The 15,470-nt window shown below is 36.7% G+C and overlaps 1 protein-coding gene across 4 annotated transcripts in view; it reads right to left on the bottom strand.

The window, feature by feature from the left end:
* The window catches only part of LOC311083260 (trinucleotide repeat-containing gene 6A protein-like), a 40,566-nt gene extending 25,615 nt beyond the window's left edge, over positions 1-14,951 (bottom strand). For 2 of the 4 annotated variants that reach the window (XM_084114673.1, XM_084114676.1), the window contains exons 1-3: positions 14,781-14,951; positions 12,851-12,898; positions 4,201-4,290 (exon numbers count right to left, since the gene is read on the bottom strand). The gene's annotated coding sequence lies outside the window, so the exon portion shown is untranslated. Of the gene's footprint in view, positions 1-2,121; positions 2,245-4,200; positions 4,291-12,846; positions 12,899-14,780 lie in introns of those variants that run through there. The other 2 variants (XM_084114674.1, XM_084114675.1) reach the window with 2 other exon arrangements.
* Between the last annotated feature and the right edge of the window lie 519 nt (positions 14,952-15,470).

Here is a 15,470-nt window from a genome sequence, read left to right as displayed (position 1 = left end):
CAGGAGTAATTAGCTTTTGAAGTGGATTTACTTAATGTAAAGTTAACGAAAGTTATCATGAGGACTGTAATGTTTAAAGCAGATGACGAAACAAATGTCAGTCGACCGGGAAGATTTTAAAACGAGCCGTTCATTAATAAACACGCAAAATCACTGTGAAAATACAGACCGGAAGTCAAAAGACAACGAGCGCAGCGCTGAAAAGGGGCGGGGCTACATAAGGTCTATAGGGACCATAGGAATCCAATTTTTTCCCTCAGAAGCAAGCACAATTAACATCCACTTTCAATTCTGTAATAATTCACATTACATGTAAAATGGGGACTGCAAAGTACAAGCAAAGACAACACAGTCCCTATTGACAGTAAACGCGCAGTAAAATTACTTTCCAATATTACAGTGTCCCCTGCAAGTGTCTTGAACATTCAATACTGACTAAGATGTAATAACATCTTTTCAAAACTGAAATTCAATTACAGATTTGTTATATCCACTTAACGCACTGGTACAGCATCATATGCCAATACCATGATACTGAACGATTACTATACAGTGTTTCCCATACATAGATTTATTTGTATCGGCCCGCAACAATATCAACATAGATAAAATAGATTTTAGTGCTTCCCATTCATTAACTACATTGTTGCGGCCAAAAAATATTTTTAAACTTCTCATAATAACAAACGCTATTTAATGTCGTGTTTTGCACCATTACTGTCAAACAAACTAAAATCAAAAGCACGATAAGGGTTTGTGTCCTTATCAAAGGTGTGCTGGGCAAAAAGAAGTGCGCACATTCAGTTCAGTGAATGAATGCAGTGAACTCCATCTGTGCATGTGCTGAGTTTAGCGTGAATTTGGGAACGTAGTTACGCATTTTTTTCACATTTGGATAATTCACGATTTACAGCATTTCACTAGATTTGTAATGAGAAGTGTTTGTAAACTTGTTTTCCACCAAAATAAAAGCTCAACTGCAGTTTCCGTTAAACTAAAAGCTCACGGGTTTATCTCTTGTATGGATAGAAATTAAGACAAAACTAATTATGAAAGTTTTATTTATTTTTCAGCGCATTTGTTTTCCAATATAGCTCATAATAGGAATAATATTATAAGATTATTATTATTATTATTTATTAGTAGTACTAGTAGTAGTATGTAGTGTAATGTAGACTGACAATATCACAATGAAAAAGAGGTTCAAGTCTCCTTTAAAGTCCAGAAACAGACTTTTTCTTTGTTTCTTTGCACACTGAATATGGGTTGGAGCTCTTAATTTTGAACTCTCAAAGTGCACCAGATTGATCAAGTTAACTTTAAAATGTACAAAATCTTCTTCCGGGGGACATGCCCCCGGGCCACCCTAAAGGGACCACGGTCCACCCACCAGTTACACAATATCCTATGGGAAACACTGCTATATTTGTGCGGCATCATATTTGGATGCTATTGCAGTATTTCAAAGCATACAGTGCATGTCCTCAAAACATGGCATTACCAGGATGCATTGGTACTTTATAAGTATCTAGTTCGTAAGAATAAAAATAAGCAATGCATTGAATTGTTCTATAACTTCTTTTCATGCATTCAGGTTTGAAAAAGTACAGTTCTAAAGAGCAGACAGTCAATATCACTAACCACCACTGCACATTCAGCTTCTTAACACCGTTAATGCAGTATTTTTATTCTTACAAACTAGATACTTATAAAGTACCAAAATGCATCATGGTAATGCCATGTTTTGAGGACATGTACCATTGTATGATCAGCTACACTGTTTGCAATATCCAGCAGTTTGTTCATGGACATTGTTTTGGCTGTGGAATTTCCTCTTCAGGAATGACCTCACAGTGCAGCAATTCAGTTTCACATTAAAAAAAGAACTAGATAAATGCTTTATAAACAAAAGAAAAGAAACCGTCCCGACATTCCCAGAACGTCAACCAGTCTAGAATAGAGTTACTAATAAAAAGACTAGTATAATTACATTATTCCTCTCACATCGAAACAGCCGTGAAGATTTTACAAATTCAACAATTTAACAATAAAAGGGAATAGAAGAACTCAAAATAAAAAGTAAAACATATTTGTAGCTTATTATAAAAGCTGAAACTCTACCTTCAAGTAATACAGGATTAGATAACAGCTTCCTTTTCCCCTCCTATCCAGGTTTACCAGAAGCCTTCAAACACATCCAGCTTTGTTTCTTCTCTTTGCATTTCATAAGAAGAAAAAAATGGAGGGGCATGGTGTCATTTTACTGCTTGAGTTGAAACTCCTGCCAGCTCCTCCTGCTGCCTGTAGTGGGGGCTCTGTGAGGGGGGAGCTCTTTGGGGGGCTTTCATTTTTTGAAGTCTACTTTATCTCTTGAATGTTTTAGCGGAGGAGTTCAAAATGAAACAAGTGTGAAATAATACTGCAACCATACAACAGGTCTGTGTTTTTTTAGGGGCAACTTCCTGTTCAGACAGCTTCGACTCGCTTGTTGTGGAATGACAACCGTCAGGAAGTCAGGTGGTCATGTTGCAACAAGCAGACTACCATGCAGATCTGTTGCACTGCAACAACCGGTGCTGCATTCAATGGCAAGCCTGTATGACTACAAAATTAGAGAAAGAATGAATGCTTTCTGGTTTGATGCAGTATCGGAAGGCAACTTTCCAGGAATACTAAAAATACTAGTGCATTTATTTTTTCACTGCTGAAATGCAAAAATGACAATGTGCTTGTGCAAATGTCAAAAGCGAAATCAAGTGGAGAAAAAAAATATATAATTATAATAATAATAATAATAATAATAATAATAAAACAAGTTTTCTCTTGAACACTCCCAAAAGAAGTTGCAGACATGATCAGGTCTGCCATTTGTCTTAAAATTACAAGTATGCATGAACAGGTCTTGACTTGAAACGCCTTTCCATATTTGGTGCCAGCTATGTCAGTAATCTATTACCATTAGAGCCAAAAAGACAAGGTACTATCTTTTAGATGTCTGAAGTTTTGCTTTTGTCATTTTTAAGTGATTTTCCAGCCTCTATGACTTAATGCCTGCCATCTTTGTCAGTGGCTCTTCCTTGAAAGCAAACATATTGTGCATGGTCATTGCTAAGCAACAGCTAGATGATTTAGTCAACACACTAAACCATCGTCGCAAAACACAGATGCTACAAATCATTTCTTGAAGGGTTTTCCATTGTCTGACCCTAAGATTTTGCTAAGAAAAAAAAGAGATAATGATAAACATTTGACTTTTTCATAGACTGAGAGGTTCAAAATGAGAGGTGCAAGGAAAAACTGGAAGGTAGACTGTGTTTTGAAATTTTAGATGAGGACCAAATAGTTTCCAGCTGGTATTTATTTGGATGAATAAGTCATGAAATATAATTTGTGCGAGTGAATGTTACTTATCTAGTCAAAATAAAAAAGGAGCAAAATATTGTTTTGCACACAGCAAAGTCAACTTTATTGCCTAAGTATTACTCGGTATCATGAAGAAGACAAGGACATCTGGGCCAACAGATAAGTAAAAAGTCACCCGGGGTAACCAGGGAGGGGTGGGTACTGGAAACATGATTCTTGGATATTTGCCGTGCGAATCTCTGAGCAGTAGCGCGTCACCCAGATACCAAATGAAGTAGATGCAGTATTTACATCACAATACTTTAAGGTCTTTTCCCAAGCTCAAACTACTTTTTAAGAGGATTTCAAAAAAGCCATATTCCTACATAAAATTTCATCATTTCCACACATTTTAATTTGTGACTTTCTATAAGCAAGACCACAGACACACCTGCAAACTTTTCCCAAAGAGAGCATTAAGTTGCTGTTACCAGACTGAACCAAGCGTCAGTCACACCACTGGCCTTAAGCTACTGTGAGAGCGAAGACAAGGTCAAGAGATAAAGACCCGAGCTATCAGCCTTTCCACATCACTCAGTGGAAAAATGCTACACCCACTGACAAGTTTCTATGATGTGCCTCGGTCTGCATAAAAGGCAAAGTATGGTCACTTGTGATAAATGGCTTTGCTTCTCTTTTCCAATCAGAAATAAACAAACAGAGCAATATCATTAATGAATATGGCTTGATAGCTGATGCCTTGACAATGCATTGAGCTCAAAATAACTCAATAACAATAGTTAACAAAATAACTAAAATAACTAATATTTAGCCCCGTACACAGACAATAATTCTTACCTTTATACCAGCCCCTTCTTCCTTATCGTCATTCCAATGAGCTCTACACTTTTCTCCATCCACTCTCCATCCGTGTTTCGAATGATTTCCCTGAAAACAAAAGGATTAAATGGCAGATAAGACATGATAACGTGGCTTCATCTTTAGCAACTCTAACCCACAGCTACATTTCCAAATAAATGATGCAGCAAGGCATTTAGTAAAAGGGAGAAAGCTTCTGGTAATCTCCTTAACGGATTACACTGGGAAATGACTCCTCTATAAACAGACAACTATCTCTATGGGTCACACAAGCAAATACTTTTTCGATGCACAAAGATTTGCTACTCTATGCAAGATGCACAATGTTTATGTAGTAAGTGAGATCAATGAGGTCATCAACTCGCTGTCAATATGCAGCATAGATTTACAATAATATAAATAATTATACACAATTAGCTTTTGCACAATTAACAGGATGAATTATTGGCTTCTAATTATTTCATGGTATTAAATTAGTGTACTGGGTAGGGTTGCACCAGCCATTCGTTAGTTCTTACTCAAACTGGAACGTAAAGTCCACACTAGAGGCTTTATAACTTTGAAACTAACTCTTGTACATTATTCAGATGCAACATTTGTTCCTATGGTTCTGCTGTGATCTTTGTTTGGAACTATTTTCGCTGCTGAAACAGAACAAAAACAGTCATTACATCTAAAATGTAAGTGACTTAATTTTAACTATTTGTTTTTTGAACTTATGAAATCAGTCTCGGTTTCAATCTTGATGGCATTCAGGAAAACAGCTCTCTGGTCGCGTGTAGCCTAGGGCCTAGGCTATATATTGTTTCTTAACTATAATATGTTATAAATAACTGCGCGAGCCTCAACAGCGCAACATTGTTACCGTCAGTACATTAGGTAGGCCTATATTATTATCAACTATAGGCTGTCAATCGCCACTTACATTAAATGAAATAAAACAGAATCATCCTCACGTTTTCGGTGATTCCCTAGTTATTTTTTATTGTCGAGAGCCGGAGGCGGCACGGAATTTGACGGAGGCGGCCGCCTCAATTCTCTATGTAGGAAAAACCCTGGTATTCTATACAGTGATAAAGGCTATGTCGATTAGCACAGCATTATACATATACTTTATCATCATGAAAATACCCGAGAAGGCTTGAAGAACTCAGATAAACCATATATTGTTGAAGTCATGTGCTTATTAGTCATGTTTAATCAAAGCGTTTCGACCTTCTGTTTATTCAGCTACAGCGATAGTATGATGTCAATAGGGATTTTCTGGAATGACGTGCGTTATCTACTTCTGCGGGGCATATTTGGAGTGACTGCGTAAGAGCGGCTTTCAGATGGAGCAGCATTTATTACTGATCACAGAGCCGTGCTTCACTACGGAGCCCGGGAAGTCACCTGTGGAAGAAAAAAAAAAACAATCCGTCGCGACGGTTTTGCAATCCGTCCGCTCAGTTTATAAACCGTGCTCACGAATTCTCAAACTGTTCCCTCGGTTTAACAAATTGTGCCCACGGATTAATAAACCATACCCACGAGTTTCTAATCCGCGCTCTCAGATTTGTAAACTGTGCCTTCAGTTTCTGCAATCTGTACCCACAAATTCATAAACCGTGCCCACGCTTTCGCAATCCATTCCCACAGGTTTGTAAACTGTACTCACGGATTTGTGGCTCGCCCTCATTTTAGAAGAACACCAGGAGGTACGTTGTTAACGAATCTTTTTGTGTGTTAAGTGGAATACATCAAATTGTCTTAACTGCGTCTGCATGCTTAAAGTGATTCTCAATTGTACGATTTAATATGAATCACGTGCATCAAAATCTTTTGTTTATTTGTGATAATCTTAGCACTTTATTATTATTGTCTAACCTGTATTATGACTGATATTTGACGAATTTGCAAAACAAAAGCGTCTTCTAAATATGTAGCCTAAAATGTAATAATAATAATTATTATTATTATTATTATTATTTGAGTTTATAACTATAAATGAGTTGTGTTATATGTACAAATATGTTTGTCATAAAATAATTTATCAATGCTTTATTTTTATAGGCTATAACCTAATCTTTTACAGTTTTGGATAAAATAGGCCTAAATTTTTTGCATAATTTTTGCTTAAAAATAAAGCATTCATAAATTATTTTATGATAAACATATTACTGTCTTAAGTTAACTCATTTATAGTTATTAACTCAAATAATAATAATAGGCTCTTAATAATAATAATAATAATAATAATTATTATTATTATTATTACATTTTAGGCTACATATTTAGAAGATGCTTTTGTCCAAAACTTACAAAAAAAGGAACAAAGCAATTTGTCAAATATCAGTCATAATACAGGTTAGACAATAATAATAAAGTGCTAAGATTATCACAAATAAACAAAAGATTTTGATGCACGTCATTCATATTAAATCGTACAATTGAGAATCACTTTAAGCATGCAGACGCAGTTAAGACAATTTGATGTATTCCACTTAATAAAAAGATTCGTTAACAACATACCTCCTGGTGTTCTTCTAAAATGAGGGCGCGCCACAAATCCGTGAGTACAGTTTACAAACCTGTGGGAATGGATTGCGAAAGCGTGGGCGCGGTTTATGAATTTGTGGGTACAGATTGCAAAAACTGAAGGCACAGTTTACAAATCTGAGAGCACGGATTAGAAACTCGTGGGTATGGTTTATTAATCCGTGGGCACGATTTGTTAAACCGAGGGAACAGTTTGAGAATTCGTGAGCACGGTTTATAAACTGAGCGGACGGATTGCAAAACCGTCGCCACGGATTGTTTTTTTTTCTCCCACAGGTGACTTCCCGGAGTGTAGAGGGTGGGAAGACGGGAGAAAACAACCAGTAAAACACAGAACGGCAACCCACTCATTATACAGACAAAAAAAACAAAACAGAGTTGAGGGTTAAAAATTGAACCCTAAAACAAGGGAGAAACGCGGAAGAACATTTAAACGGTCTAATAATATTTTCTTTAGGCTACATTTACGAGCACTGTAATCAAACTGTAAAACAAATGACGTGTCAGTCCAACTGAAAGAATAAAGGCATAGTTACTTTTTTTGTCCCTTGTTCTTTGAATTGTTGGTCTACATCGTCTACCTCATCGTTCACAACTCAAAAAATATGTTTTGGGGTTTCATGACCCTTCAAGTGAAACCAACATGTTGTATTCTGCTGGTTGAGACCTTTTCAATCATAAGTCTATCTTGTTATGTACTATTATTTTACAGATCACATTTTTTGTTATTTTTCCACGCTATGAAAATAGAGCATTTGTAATATGTGAGCAAAATCAAAAGCACTTGTTAAGTGATGGTCATATTCCCTATATTTACTGTAAAGTCAAGCTTCTAAGCTTTAAAATGACACCAATTTTGTGTTGGTTAAACAAGTGGTTGTTAAGTAACGTGATAACTTAGTAGCGCCCAGCTTTGGATTTGAGAGGTTAAGGTTAATGATTAATCGATTGTTAATTTGACACTTCAACTCGGTACGTGTATGACATGAAAGGTGAAAGCATGTAGCCTATTAGATGCCCAGTCTGCAGGAAGTGCCAATTAACAGCAAGTTCTTTTTGTATGTTTTTGTACACCTGCCTACACTTGTATTTTGAGTCTGAAAGTAAATTAAAAGAAATGTGACCGATAGATTCCTCCAGCCGAACCCTGTCCCCGCAATCATTCACAAAAAAAATCAGCAATATGCGTTTTAAAAAAATAAAACGGAACAATCTTGATTTCACAATGACTTTAGCCACTAGGTCATTGAAAAAAAAAAAAATTAAATATGAAACAAATGACAAAACCACTCTTGCTCTTTGTACAAAATTTAACCACATCCTCTCTCTATAGTTACATAGTGGTAAAATGAGGAAAAAAAATGGATGGACACTTCCACCTGTAAGTCACAGAGTAATCACTATCTTGGTACAAATTTGAACTACAGCACTGAAAAGCTGAGAAAGTCAACAAAAACAATTAATGAATTGGTATAGCTCATATCAAGTGACAGCTAAAACGACTGACACTCAAAGAGATAACAATTGTGACTTCAGCCTGGTAAGAAGAGCAGTTACCAACAGTAGGGGGTAGAGTTACACTGCCTCCTGTTTCAACATCCTTCAAGCTCATAAAATAAGCCTACAGCATCACATAAATACGTGAGAGGGCCAAACAAGTATCTGATGGGAAAAGTAGAATATAGCCACTTCCAGCCACACAGCCCTGCCCCTCCCCCAACCTCTTCTCCTTAAAGTGTTTAACCAGATGGCCATCTCAACAACAGAATCCTCCCATACACAAACACAAAGACAGGGGCATCTGTTTATGAAGCGCCGACATAAGCTCAGCTAAAAGATGACCAGTCAAAATCCTACCAGCACATACAACTTCACCGCAAGACCTTAAAGAAATAAATGCATCACGTAATTGTAACATTGTTGATATGAGTAAGGCTGCAAAAATCTATCGAAATAGCGATAATGGTACAATTCAATTTTTAAACTGCAAAGGCTGCAATTTATTTAAATAAATAATTGCACTGCATGTTTCAGTGTGAAGCGCAGCATTTACACGCGAGCAGCTCACAATCCATTGTTTTCAGTGTCTTGAGCGGCTCAGTTTGCAGTATTTGCTGCTCCACACAAACTCATCTGCTCTTGAGTTTGGGCTGTTTATTGTGTGCATTTGTGAACACAACATGCACAAACCACCTTAACAAACTTCTAATGACAACCACTTATAAACCGGCTATTGTCAACTAGAGAAGCTTTAAAGTGTTAGTTCACTAAAAAATTTAAATTCTGTCATTTACTCACCCTCATGCTGATTCAAAGTAGGGGTGTACACGAATAGTCGAATATTCGATCTGTAATTATTAATCGAAAAATAAAATACTATTCGAATTTTACTACGTTGCTTTTCTGGCCGTAAATGCAGTGAATCCATGATAAATCCCAAGCACTAACTCAGTTATAATCAAATGCCTGGGGGTGGCGCTGGGGAGCGTGTTAACAAGTTTGAAATTACTTAAGACACGTGATATCGATGTGACTTGTAATCTTAGCAGCGTCTTAAGTTTGCTTATGAGCTGCGATCTCTCTCTCTCTCGCATAAGAAACTACGCTTGTGCATTTTTTTCTCTGATTCGATCATAAACTTGCGCATTACGTACCGTTTCACAGCTGGCGAACGATCCCGGCTTCAGCGTCATCACTACGACACGGCATTATTACGGCTTTTGTTCACACAGCGCGCGTTCCGGGACTGAACACGGCAATGTTACTAGGTCCCCAACACGGCATCGATCCCGGCATAAATCCCGGGTCGAGTTTGCGTTCACACAGAAGGCGCTCTGGCAATTTGCCGGCAATTTCCCGGGTTCAAAGCGCTGTGTGAAAGGGGCTTTAGATGAAAATTGAGAAATCATATGAAATCCAAACACTAGAATGAGGAAAGACAGCTGTCCTTCACTGCATTCATGAGCCGAAATGACACTTATCATAGCAAAATGATTTTGAGACATATGCTTCCTTTAAGTTTCGTTGAGGGAGAAAACCAGAGGTGGAAAGTAACTAATTACAAATACTTTCGTTACAGTACTTGAGTAGATTTTTTCTACTTTCTTGAGCATAATTAAATTGTGGTACTTTTACCTTTTACTTGAGTAGAATAAAAATGAAGTATTCAACTTCGCTACATTTATTTTTCACCAAAAGTACAGAGTACTTTGACAAAGGTGCTGACGGAGCAACAGGGCGAGCTGACATTTGACAGGCACTTTTCAAACTGTGGTGGAGCCAAAACGGCCAATTCGGCTGGGGGGCGGGGTCTTCAAACCGCGCTTTGACATTCAATCACGGCTCATAACATGGATGTAGTTATTGTAAAGCTCTCCCTCTTTTAACAATACAGTTAAACTAAATGTACGAAGCAAACTTTGTACAAAGCTGAAAAAACCTCAATAACAGTGAAATAAGATTGCATGATTTATCTGTCAATCAGATGCATGTAAAAGTGTAGTTCGTTACTATAGCAACAGTGGGCTCCCAGCACATTTTTGGTAGAACGTAAAAAAAAAAAAAAAAGAGCATTTCATTTAACATGTTAAAAATACCCCCCTTATTTATTTTATTTTTTGGCACTTTTTTTATTCATATTGTTGTAGGCCTACATCTCTGTTTTTTTACCGGACCTCTCACTTAACCCTTCTTTGCTTTCAGTTATGAAATGATTCAAATGAAAACATTAAAATTACCTTACCTGGACTTACTTTTCAAAATTAGTAATAAATCAATTGTTCTTGACAACAGGGAAAGCTAGTATGTTTGCTTAGCATGCCGTCAAACACTTTATGAGTTTAATATTTTTTATTCCAAAATCACAATACATGTCAGTCGTGTTTGAAATTACTTCTGTGGTTTCATGTTGCTTCTTAATAGAGTGAGAATATATTATTTTATTAAATTCTATTATACAGGCTATGTTGATTAGCATTGCATTAAAGGGTTAGTTCACCCAAAAATGACAATTATCCAATGATTTACTCACCCTCAAGTCCTCCTAGGTGTACATGACATTCTTCTTTCAGACGAAAAAAATTTTAAACCCCAAATAGTGCATCCATACATGATAAAAAAAATACTCCACAATACTCCAAATAAATCGATGCGTATGGCCGTCTGGTGGAAGCTAGTGATTATAGTTTTAAATATGAGTATTTTCCTTACACAAACACATGGCTTCACTTCAGAAGGCCTTTATTAACCCCCTGGAGTAAAAGTGGAGCACTTTTATCATGGATGGATGCACTTTTTTGTGCTCCAGCCATTATAAAGCTTGGAAGAGCCAGGACATTTTTTAATATAACTGATTGTATTCGTCTGAAAGAAGAATGTCATATACACCTAGGATGACATGAGGGTGAGTAAATCATGGGCTAATTTTCCTTTTGGGGTGAACTACCCCTTTAAAGACATACATCATTCTTATGAAAATACTTGAGATAGCTTGATGAACACAGCATATTTTCGCTATCATGTCTTTGTCTTCATGTTTCATCAGTCAAAAAGTCTCTATTTACATGTTATTATATCCATATAAGGCATTTCCTGAAACGTCATAAGTGTAATACTTACGCAGCACGTTTGAGCTTCAAGAACCAATGAGGTTCATTCTCATGTGTTACGCAGTACGTTTGAGCTTCCGCAATAACCAATGAGGTTTGTTCTCGCAAGTCAAGCAGGTTCTGGTTGAGCTTCTGTTTATGTTCACTGATCAATGTTTATGTGAATAAAAGCCTAAATTCAATCTGTAAATCATATAAAGCGATCGTGTCTCTTCTGAAAATTTGGACTAAATCACTCAATTCATATGGATTAGTTTTACGATCTCTTTATGACCTTTTTAAAGTGTCAAAGTGGTATTTGTGTAGCTGTCAATGGAGAGTACAGAACTAGCTCAGATTTGATTAAAATATTTTCTTTTGTGTTCCCGAAGATGAACGAAAGTCTTACGGGTTTGGAATGGCATGAGGGTGAGTAAATGGATGAACTTTCCTTTTAAGGGCTCCCTGCACCAAAATAAAAGCTTGATTGTTTAACATATGAAAAAGAAATTAAGACAGCTATTAGTAATAGTATTGTTGTTTTAAAGTTGTACTGTAAATTTTCCATTTTACAGTGAAATATTACAGTAATACAATCTTATTTTGTTTACTATTTCTATTTAGTATGCGTATTGCATAATAATAATTATTATATAAAAATCAAACTTTTGGCCAAGTTGTGCAGCCCTACAAACAAGCACAGCAAACCTGCAATTTTTTTTATATTTTTTTTTTTTATCGCAATCTTTATCAGAAAGCAATTCGATTTTTTACCCACATCATGCAGCCCTAGATCTAAGTCACTAAGATGATCTAAATGACACTTTTCTCATTATGCATCAACAGATGAAAAGCACATTGTGAAATAATCATGAAACAATGACATGAATAGTTTAGGCCTAAATGCTAGAAATATACAACGATATGCCATCAAACTCAGTGAAAGCAAACGTGTTATAATCTAGTCCCTGGCATTGTTAGGTGTGGACGTGGTTATGACCATACAGGGGCAATGTTCATTTCCCTGATAAGAAAAACTCAAAACCTGTCTATGATTAACTTGAAGTTAAAAACAAACCGGTTAAGCAATATACTGATGCTTATCGGCATCACAACAAAACGAAAACAAATAAAACTGAAAGTGTTACTGATGTCTTGATCAGTAGTTTTTATCTGGTACATATGAACTTTAAAACAAACTCAGGCAGATATAAACAGTGCAGGTAAGGGTTTTGTGACTCATGACTGAAATACAGTAGCGTCACAAAGAGCTACACAAACACTGTTTTTGTTGAACATTTAAAAAAAGCAAAGCTTACTCAGCACTGGGAACCCCTTTAATTCAAACGGAACTGCATTTGCTTACACCAGCAGCAGCTGCTTTGACCCGGCTTTGTTAGTGCTGCCCAGCATAGGAATGAATAGGAAAAGCCCAGAAGGACCAAGCTTCAGAAAAACCAAGCACCCATCTACATTACTGAAAATGACTACAAATACTTACTGACCTGTGTTGCTTCTCCTCAATGTCTTTGGTGGCAATAGCATCCAGTTCTCTAATAAGGAAATAAAACAGAGCTGTTAAACTAATAAACTGACATCCACTTTTCATTCTCTAGTTCATAAATGATGCTGACTAAACCAATAGTTATTGCATAAGCATAAATCTGACAGAATCAGAGTGGAATTGAATTATTTAGCTAAGCTTGATATATTTAACTTAAAAGAGGTGAATGCAAATGGCACCTTCCATTCTTGTACATAAGACTACGTATTGTGTGAATGACACTGAAGTGTGCAATGACAACAAGGCAATGCTTTGGCACTATACAGCCTAGAAACAGTCAATCTAAAATGGAATAGATCTAGAACTCAGCCCCCCCCAAAAGATCTCAGTTTCACATAGTTGGGTGACTTATCTGATGGCAACCACAAACATCCCGTCACAACATACACTGCAATGTGAAAGCAAAATCAACTCATTATGCCTCTCTCCATAGTTGCATAACAGGAAAATGAGGAAAAGATGGATGGACACACTTCTGATTGTAAGTCACAGTAGTCAGCACCATTATATGCATGAAGACCAGCCTACACTGTTGAAAAAAAAAAGGTGCTGCCTTAAATTTCAACTTGGATGTTTAAGTCATTTTAGCATAAATTACATTAAACTGACTTACAATATTAGTTGAATATTATATAACTTTTTTTAAAAAGTTGAAAATTGCTTATGATGAGTTAATGCAATGTTAAAAACATATGTTGTCAACTTATTGATCATATAATTTTTTTAAAGTGTACATTCATTAGCTAACCTTTGAGCTGAAATAATACGAATATATTTCTTAAAAACAACAATTATAAAGTTCAACATTTGCTATACTTTATCCAGACGGTTAAAAGCAGGGACACCTCCTCCTCCTCCTCCCCCACCTCTGGCTTCAGCTGCTACTGCTGATGCTAACAGCAGCAACCTTGACCTGCCCTCAAAAACATTACAATATAACACTCTCAACACGTTTCTAAACAACTTTTTCTCTCAAAGAGCGACTTCAGGACGTCTGTATGTCCTTCATTCTGGGTTGGGAAAAGGAAACCCTGCTTTTTCTCTGACATTTTCCCTCTGAATTAGCTGCCGTGACTGCGTACTTTAAAAGCTAAAGACAAAATAAACACATAGCATTTAACGCTGGCCTCTGCATTATGTTATTAAAGCGAATAAATCGGTTAAAATGAAAGCTAGCGGTTATCCAGTTATTAAAGACCATTTTACTCGATGTGCGCAATTCAGCAGCTGAGCTAAGAATGCTAACAAACCAGCTGGCTACTAACGGCTCTCTCATTTAACTGCTCAACGAATCAAAAATGGTTTGTAATTGCTCACAACACCTGAAGTGTTACATTACCGTATTTTATCGTAACGTTCGTTGTTGCTTTATTATCGAGCGAATGCTCCATGTAACGTTAGCTACGTTACCAACTCAAGTAGACGTAGAGAAAAGTTGCAGGACGTCGAATTAAACATCCAAATTTAATCAAAACATCGTTCCAAAATACACTACAGTAAAGAGTTTCAGAACGCACGAAACCTGATATTTAAATATAGTACATTAATTAACTCGACTTTTATATTTGTAAACACGCCGACTGCAATGTCACTTCGATGCCATTATGTGAAAGCAGGAGATCAATGTTCAAGAAATCTACAACAGAGATGCATTTGTGCTTTATAGACATCATGCAGACAGTAGACACTATTGTTTGTTAAACAATTAAAATGTGTAACTATCATGCAAACGCAAACAACAGTAAAACATTTAACCGTGTATTTCCAGTGCTGAGCTCAGCTTATATATCGCAGATACGGTGGATAAACGTATGCTTGCTTACAAGGTGGAAACCACAAAAACACACACACGAACGGCTCGAAAAACTCACCTCTTGTAGTTTAAAGTGCAGCAGAGATGAAATGAAAGCAAATAATAAGGCTGTAGAAAATCAACACATTTGCAGAGTCTAGGAGGGGAAACATTTGTCCTGCTCGATCGCCATTTTCTTCTCTCGCATTCATGCATTCATCCCCGTAACTGCAGGAAGAGCTCAAGCGCTGCTCTCAGAGCACTTCCTCCAACTCTACACACTCACCTCCAAAATGGTGGCCACATTCAGGCTGTGCTTCAAAACCTACCGAGCTGCCTACTATAGTGCATTTTTGCGATTCAAGAGCGCATGCAGTATTTTTGGACATCGTAGGAAATTGTAAGCATCGTTCTAAAACAGTTATGAAGAGTGATGCGTAAGCTGAACTGATTTCAATGCCCAAAGATGCTGTCTAGGTAGGCAGCTCGCTAGGTTTTGAAACACAGCCAGGTCAACCAGGACTGTCACAATGGCTTTGCAATATGTGTTTTTCCCAACGTGATATAAAGTCAAATATTGGAGGGAAATGTATAAGTAATTGGGTTATAGCGAGAATGACAACATAATTCATAACAGAAATAGACAAATAAACAAGAATGATATATCATTATCTAATCCAAACAGATAGGAACAAAAATGACAATTATACAGTCAGAGTTTAAGAAACCAACACTGTTTAAACAACATAAATTTGTATGACAACAGGGT

The sequence above is a fragment of the Abramis brama genome (assembly GCF_963993115.1).
Source record: "Abramis brama genome assembly, chromosome: 1".
NCBI lineage: Eukaryota > Metazoa > Chordata > Actinopteri > Cypriniformes > Leuciscidae > Abramis > Abramis brama.
The sequence above is the reverse complement of the archived record's forward strand: the minus strand, read 5'-3'. Positions and strand labels throughout refer to the sequence as shown.